Source organism: Suncus etruscus, chromosome 14 (genome assembly GCF_024139225.1).
Source record: "Suncus etruscus isolate mSunEtr1 chromosome 14, mSunEtr1.pri.cur, whole genome shotgun sequence".
NCBI lineage: Eukaryota > Metazoa > Chordata > Mammalia > Eulipotyphla > Soricidae > Suncus > Suncus etruscus.
Window position 1 is genome coordinate 62,507,668 of NC_064861.1, and position 9,049 is coordinate 62,516,716.

Here is a 9,049-nt window from a genome sequence, read left to right on the forward strand (position 1 = left end):
CGCGCTAAGTTGCATCCATCCATCCGCACCCCCACCCTGCACATCAGTTTCTGGGGGACACGTGAGAGTGGCAGGAGCGCTAGTGTGCCAACCACCCACTCCTCCTCCAGAACACTTTGTCACAGCGGAACCCAGAGGTGGGAGACTGGAGTGGACAGCAGTGAAGGCTTTCCAGACCCCTATGGCCTTCCCCAGCAACCTTCCTGCCCAGCAGCTGCCTTGCTGGCCAGGGTCCCTCTTGTCAGTGTGGGAGTGTGAAGGGTCCCATTCTCTAGAGATTGGTTGAGGTTTGATTCTCACTGAGCTCCCAAACAGGAAAGGCAGTTCGCATTCCCCTGTCCAATTAGGACAGGAGAACAGTTCCGGGTATAGAGAAATAATTAGCAAGAAATAATTCACAGTGAAGAGGTACAAGAATGGGTCAGGATATCCAGTGCTCAGCAAGGAATTCAAACCACCCAAGCTTTCTGCTCCTAAGATGGAGCGCAGTTCCATGGAAGAAGACCAAAGAGAGTCCCTGCCTTCCTCAGACCCCTGCTTTTATTGACAAGAGTCAGGTCCCACCCTAAGCAAGAGAAGAATACCAAGGAAGGGATACTCCGATATACTATCCCCAGATCGCACCCTAGGGGGAGTACAATCATTGATTAGTGTAGGATTACTAACCCAACATCTCCCTCTAGTTGACTTATAGACAAAAACTAATTCATATTCCATGATTCTCAGATGATGGCATATGCTTCTAAAGATAAAGGTTGGCAATATTTTGTATAGGCACAGCAGAGGTGTGAAAAACATAATAAAATAAACTTTTTGACCTCAAAACAGGGTATTCCTACCCACAAAGCATCCAGGCTTAGTGCCGTCCGTACTCTCCAGGCACAGTAATTTGTCTAACCCTATAGTCTTCTTCTTCTTCAAGGTTGTTGGAAAATTTCCATCAAAAACCGTTGGAGCCATAAGTTGATCTTGAGCCTCTTGTCCTCTGTTGCATGTCCTGTTAGGATGGGTCTTTCCCAAGCCTCTTCAGGGTTGGGATAGACTCTGATTTCCAGAACTTTTATAGGTATAGAGAGGAAGACCAGACTGTGGCTAATTGGTGCCAATCCAGGGTCTTGTACTGGTAGATGGTTGATTCCTAGAGTAGGTACAGAGAACCGTGCTGTCCCAAGGTTCAGGAATGCTGCTCAATTCAAGACACCAAGGCAAATGTTCAGAGTGGAATGCCCCCTGTAGTAGGAAATTATTGAGTCTTCATCCCTAATAGATCATAACTCCTCTTAGTTTCTAATATTTTCCAATTTTAATGCACCTATGCAAAAGAAACAGTGCCATAGGATACTATCACGGCCTATGGGAGGAGAATAAACCAACAGATCCTATCCTGGCTCTATCAAAAGCACAAAAAGACTTCATAAGTGCTCTCTGTACTCTTTTCTAAGAATTTCTACTAGCATATCAAAATAAAAAGGGAAATCATAATATACCATAGAACATATACATGTTAAAGAGATACAATACACGTAAGCAATATACAAAGAGGTTATACATATCCCCTAAGTCTTTTTAGGTAGTCTGAGAATAGAGATATTCTGGTTTTCAAATGCAGTGTGCAACACAGTCTTGTGAAGTCTGGAAAATGGCTCACAGCATTCACAGATCAGGAATTGGCCTAGATCCTAAGATCTCTCAATAGTGTTCAAGAACTCACGTAACTCCGACAGCAGCAGCAGCAAACAGTGATGACACAGAGCAGGAGACCTTCATGTAGAATGAACCAAGAAGAGGATCATGAGCAATTCACATGCCAATGGTGCTGCCTGAGTCCTGCGTTCCATGCAGTGGGTGGTCTTCAGTAAGTTCAGCTGGGTTGATTTATGTAGATCCTACAAACTTTTACTGGATTGGTGCCCTAATCACCAGCACAACCACCATGGCAGCAGTGGCATCATCTTTTTTAAATCTCTTCCTACTATATTTCTATTTTTTTTTTTTTTTAGTTTTTGGGCCACACCCGGTGACGCTCAGGGGTTACTCCTGGCTATGCGCTCAGAAGTCCCTCCTGGCTTGGGGGACCATATGGGACACCGGGGGATCGAACCGCGCTCCATCCAAGGCTAGCGCAGGCAAGGCAGGCACCTTATCTCTAGCACCACCACCCGGCCCCATATTTCTATTTTTTTTTAATTAAAATTTTTATTTAAGCACCATGAATACAAACATGATTATAGTAGGTGTTCAGTAACAAACAGAACACCTCCCTTCACCAGTGCAACAATCCCACCTCCAATGCCCCCCTCCCTCCTTTCATCCTCAGCCTATATTCGAGACAGGCATTCTACTACAGTCATTTTTTTTTTAAGTTCAGTAAGCTGTTTTATTTCTTTCTTAAAGGATAAATGCTAAAAAAAAATACAGTAGTACAGGCTTGAAAGTGGCAATCGCCGTTATTTGCATAGACCCAGCAAAATATGGGAAAAACAGAAAAAAAAAATACTTGGCCTGATTACAAGAAGGCCTCATGCCAGAAGTTTATTGTTATAAGACCGACTCTGGGCTCCAGGCATACCAGTCTGTTCAACCCGAGTCATTCTCTATGGTCCCGATGAAACTTATTTTACAATTAAGCTGTTGTTTGTGTCAGGTTCCTGTATTTAAATAAGTGGCATCATCTTCTTCCCAGGAAAAAGAAATAGTCATATGCATGAAGGAAAGACTAAGTATAATAAGGGCAGACATTACATATAATACAGACTAACATTAAACATAGAGGTAGCCAACACACACACTCAAACTCACACAATAAGTTAACCAAAAATCCAATGAAATGGATCCAAAATGAAACAAAAGAAAAATCAGCTGAAATGGCAAAATGCACTTTGAAACATAATAGTCAGCAATGTAGGTAGGAGAAAAACTTCAAACTCACAAAAATGTCTTCCAAATATCGAGGAGAGAAGATCTGAAAGAGAATTACAGGTAAAATACAAGCATGGAGAACTCTAAGACAAATAATGAAATGCCTGGCACCTGCATTCTGAGGCTCCACCTCCTTGTCTCAGGGTGTCTGTGGCTCTGGCTCTCCCAAAAAACTTCAGAGCTTTTACTGGCTGGCTCCTTGCTGGGCAGGCTACTCCTCTGCCCTGCCCAACTCAGCCTCCATCCTAGCTGCAGCTTCTGGGAACTTGTCTCCAGCAAGAATTCATTACATGTGCACACATAGACACACACACACACACACACACACTCTATATGTGGCACATACCACATACACTTGCAAAACTTATACACACTATTGAAGCCTATATGCTACACATACCATTTACCTGCCATGTATGTACACACAGATATGTACATACCACATAGGATACACACATAAAAAATCACAGCTATCTACATAGATTAGGCACACATAACACATCCATGCAAGAAATGTCTTTTCTCAGAGCTATTTCTCTCTACTGAGTCTTTGGGGTCTATGTTCATCCATCCTTGAGGTATTTTTTTTGGTTGTTGTGGTTTGTTTTGTTTTGTTTTGTTTTTGAGACCACATTGACAATGATCTGGAGTTACTCCTAGCTTTGCAATCAAGAATCACTTCTGATGGTGCCAGGGAACCATATGGGATGCCAGGGGTAGATCCAGTTAGCTTTGTGCAAGGGAAACGCCCACACTAGTGCTAAAGCTCCAGGTCCCACTAGACTTTTCACACTCTTGCACCCTATGTGGTAGCTACAGTTTTTTTTAAATTATCTTTATTTAAACACCGTGATTACAAATATAATTGTACTTGTATGATTACAGTCATGTAAAGAACACCCCCCTTCACCAGTGCAGGATTCCCACCACCAATTTCCCAGATCTACCTACTCCCCACCCCACCCACACCTGTACTTGAGACAGGCTTTCTTTTTCCCTCATTCATTCCCCTTGTTATGATAGTTTTCAGTGTAGTTATTTCTCTAACTGCACTTATCATTCTATGTGGTGAGCTTCATGTCATTAGCTACACCCACATGGGAGGATGGGGGGAAGTAAGGGTTGGGACTGAGGCAGTAAAATATTAGAAATGAGCTTTGTAGGGCAGTATCGAGGTCCCAATACAAAATGGCTATTATGGATATATAGAATATATGCACACAATAATATCAATATGAAAAAAAAGAGAAAAAATTTCCACTGACTGTCCCAATATAAACCAGTGCTAGAACAGCTTGCCCTCCTCCCTGAGTGCATTCCCATTAGTGTAGGGAGAGATAGGGGGAAAGCCTGTTGACCCCTATAGAGTCCACCTAGACTGGTGTCCAGGGAAAGACTGAAGTCCAGGAGAGAAAAACCCCTGTACCTGGCAAGGGCTGGTCTCCAGAATCAAGGACAAAATCGAAAGCCAGATGTCTGCCCGCCCTCCTCCCCATGCTCCTCCCCCCTGGAGTACGGAGGGAGGGGGGAACCTGAGGACCACTAAGAATGCACCTGAACCCACTTCTGGCCATCTAAGCTGGCACCCAGGGAAGGCCTGGAGTCAGGGGGAAAAAAAAGGACGGCTGGGGGCCTGCCACGCCTCCCAGCACTCCCCAGGCTAGGGAGAAAAGCTCTGGTATGGGGCTTCCCCAAATCCTATACCTGGCAAGAGCTGGTCTCCAGAATCAAAGAGGAAACCGGAAGCCAGATGTCTGCCTGCCCTCCTCCCCATGCACCTCCCTAAGACAAGGATAGCTGGGGGCCTGCCAAGCCTCCCAGCACTCCCCAGGCTAGGGAGAAAGGTTCTAGTATGGGGTAGCTACAATTTTTTAAACTTTCACAGGTGGGGCCTGGAGAGATAGCACAGTGTCGTTTGCCTTGCAAGTAGCCGATCCAGGACCAAAGGTAGTTGGTTCGAATCCTGGTGTCCCATATGGTTCCCCATGCCTGCCAGGAGCTATTTCTGAGCAGACAGCCAGGAGTAACCCCTGAGCATTGATGGGTGTGGCCCAAAACAAAACAAAACAAAACAAAAACTTTCCCAGGTGGCAAATGGACCAGTGCAGAGGGAATGACCTAAAGTAACATGGGAGACCCTGGAAAACTCCCTGAGATAGAGATAAGGAAAACCTATAAAGTCATTCCCCGCACTATATCTCCATCCCCAGGTGAATCAGAGTCATAGAAGAAATAATTCAGACAAGGCTGAGGGTAAAACACAAGTAGACTGTCGGTCTTCTTCCTCACATGGAGAGCAGGCTGCCTGCCAAAATTGCTGTTTTGTTTTTGTTTTTGTTCGTGGTTGTTTTTTTTTTTTTTTTTTTTTTTTTTGATTTTGGTTTTTGGGCCACATCCGACGGTGCTCAGGGGTTACTCCTGGCTGTCTGCTCAGAAATAGCTCCTGGCAGGCACAGGGACCACATGGGACACCGGGATTCGAACCAACCACCTTTGGTCCTGGATCTGCTGCTTGCAAGGCAAATGCCACAGTGCTATCTCTCCGGGCCCAAAATTGCTGTTTTTATTGAGTTGAGAGATCAACCCTGGCTGGGGTAGTAAGAACAGATAGCTCAAGCTATCCTGAGCCAGTCCCACCCATCCAGGAAAGAGCATCTCTGTTGGGGCTAATTCCAAGTTATAAACAAACATACAAAGGATCTAGATTTTTGTTGAGTTAAAATAAGTTAATACCTAAAACAACACATGATTGTAATAATAAATGAAGATGCTTCTGGTCTCTAGGCTCAAAGAAGAGGTTTGAGAAATAAAATGTTTCTCATGAGGCTGAGAGGGTTTGATCCCAGGCACTCCATTTGACCAGATCTTCCCACCAGGAGTGCCAGGCGTAAACTCTGAACCTCAAATAATGTGCCCAAAACACAAACTAAAAAAATAAACGACAAAACCAAAAACAGCCACACAAAGCTTCAGTGAGATATAGGAAGATGTTGTGTGCTTGGATTTGAGTGTTTGTGTGTGTGTGTGTGTGTGTGTGTGTGTGTGTGTGTGTGTGTGTGTGTGTGTGTGTGTGTTATCCAGGACATGAATATGGAAACTGCCAGGACTTGATGGGAAATTCAAGCTGAATTAAGAGGAGCTGAACGGAACCAGAGAAGCTAGCACCATCTCCAGGCCTCCTCCAGGCTATGCTTGACAAGTTAGGTCATTGCAGTTCTTCCACTGGCCTGTTCTGGAGCCAGAGAAATTGTATGGAGGTAGGATGCTTGCCTTGCACATGCAGACCCATGTTTGATCCCCAGCACCACTAGGATGCCGAGTGTTGCCACAAATCCTTGAGCACAGGCTCAGGAGAAAGCCGAGCATCACCGAGAGTGGCCCCTAAATAAAAAAATCAAAACCCTAAAGTCAAAAAATAAAATGGACCAGTAGAGCTGGTCATGGCCTTGTTCCAGGCAGAAATGAATAGTGAAATTCAACCTGTGTGGATTGATCCTGGGGGCATGAAGCTGGCTAGTCCTGCAAAAAAATTATATGGAATCATTGAAAGCGATTTCCCCATGAGAGGTCCTGGAACCAGATGAGATGCCAGGACTGAAGTGGGGTTGGCTGCATACAAGGCATACAAGGCAAATGCCCTACAATAAATAAATTCTATCGCTCCAGTTGAACATGGCTTTTGATTTTTTTTTTTTTTTGCTTGTTTGTGGGCGGCATCATCCAGTAGCACTCAGAGGTTATTACCACCTGTCAACTCAGAAATAATTGCTGGCTGGCTCGTGGGACTTTATGGGACACCAGGTAATGAACCCAGATTAGTCATATCTATGCAAACGCCCATCCCACTGTGCTATGGCTCTTCTTTTTCCATCCCCAAGAGAATTTAGTATTCAACAAAATGTACTAAGTTTGAAGGAGAGAAAGAGAATAATATGTGTTCAAGAGAGAACACGTGCTTGAAGAGCCAGCCAAGCTCTGGACTTGTTCAATCCCCTGCCTGGATCCTGTCCCATATGCTCTGGCGTCCTTGTGAGTCCCACAGAGTCTGCAGCCAAGAGTCCTTTCTGGGGCCCGGAGAGATAGCACAGCGGCATTTGCCTTGCAAGCAGCCGATCCAGGACCAAATGTGGTTGGTTCGAATCCCGGTGTCCCATATGGTCCCCGTGCCTGCCAGGAGCTATTTCTGAGCAAAGAGCCAGGAGTAACCCCTGAGCACCGCCGGGTGTGACCCAAAAACAAACAAACAAACAAACAAACAAACAAAAGAGTCCTTTCTGGAGGCCACTGAGAGACCCTCTATGGTGTCTAGGAGGTCTGAGAAGGGAGGACACCTACGGGGGCATGTCCCTCAGGCAACTGGGAGGTTAGGGACCTGGAGTGGACCAAGTGAACTTCAAACAGTTCTCGAACACATTTTATTGGCTGGGAGGGGAGCACACCGGTGGAGGGCGGGGAAGAAAGGACTGCTGTGCGTCTGCCATGACTCAGCAATGGGGTGTTGAAGGGAGAGGCAGGAAGAGACTAGATAGTTGGGGCAGGGGGCTCATGGAGCGAGCTTCTGCATGTTGGCAGACTATAAGCGGGGCCTCTTTGGTTTGGGAGAGCCCAACTCCAAGTCCGAGGGGTCCACCGGGTGGCGCCTCTTGGGGGCCCGTCGGGGCGCAGGCTTCTGGCCATGGAGCTCTGCTGGTGCAGCCAGGGGGGATTCTTGAGAGGTCCCGTCGCCTGTGCCGGGCTCCAACTCCAAGCGGGGCTTCTTTGGTCTAGGACAGCCCAGCTCCAAGTCCGAGGGGTCCACTGCGTGGCGCCTCTTGAGGGCCCGTCGGGGCGCCGGCATCTCCCCAAGGAGCTCTGCTGGGGCAACCAGGGGGAATTCTCCAGAGGTCCCCTCGCCTCTGCCGGGCTCCAACTGCAGTCGGGGCTTCTTTGGTCTAGGACAGCCCAGCTCCAAGTCCGAGGGGTCCACTGCGTGGCGCCTCTTGGGGGCCCGTCGGGGCGCCGGCATCTCCCCAAGGAGCTCTGCTGGGGCAACCAGGGGGAATTCTCTAGAGGTCCCCTCGCCTCTGCCGGGTTGCAAGCGGGGAATCTTCGTTTTGGGAGACCCCAGCTCCATGTCCGAGGGGTCCACTGCGTGGCGCCTCTTGAGGGCCCGTCGGGGCGCAGGCTTCTGGCCATGGAGCTCTGCTGGTGCAGCCAGGGGGAATTCTTGAGAGATCCCGTCGCCTGTGCTGGGCTCCAACTGCAAGCGGGGCTTCTTTGGTCTAGGAGAGCCCAGCTCCAAGTCCGAGGGGTCCACTGGGTGGCGCCTCTTGGGGGCCCGTCGGGGTGCCAGCTGCTGGATTTCTCGCTTGGCTGGAGTGGCCAGGGGGAGATCGCCATACGACCTGTAGCTGCCCAGCACGCAGTAGGTTTCTCCGTGCCAGCCCAGCTGCCTCTCTCCATAGCTTCGATAAAAGAGATGGGAGTATCCACGGGAGGGAGTACTGGGGGCCACAGCTGGAAAGAAAATCAGACTCAGTCACACACACACACACACACACACACACACACACACACACACACACACACACACACACACACAGCTGCCACGTCCTGGCAACCTTCCCTCTCTTGGAGCTCTCCCTGTTTGGCTCCTAATCTGTTTAGCATCCAAGAAGGCCTAGCCTTGGCCATTGAGTCCAGAGTCCCCAAGAGCCTGGGTGCTGACCGTAAAAGCATCCCCAGAAGCATGTCTGAAGCATGGGAACTCTCAGTCCTAACCAGCAGAAAGCACCGCACAAAGATTTCAGGTGGGTTCCCATCACTCTCTACTTGAACAGAACCAATTAGATTCCCTGGATTCGATTTGGTGAGGCACCATTTGGTGTTGCGGGGCTACTCTTGGCTCTGTGCTTAGGGGTCCCACTTGTGGTGCTGAGGATAGAAATCTGGCCCTCCCACATGCAAAGCATCTGCTCCAATCTGTTGAGTTGTCTATCCATTTGAGAAAACAGTTTTGGATTTGGCAGAGGAGGGGGGCGGGAGGGTGGCCTTTGAGCCATGTCAGCTTAAAGTTCTATTTTTTATGTATTCTTTGGGATTTGGGCCACATCCAGGTCTTAAGCCTGGCTGTGCGCTCAGAAATCGCTCC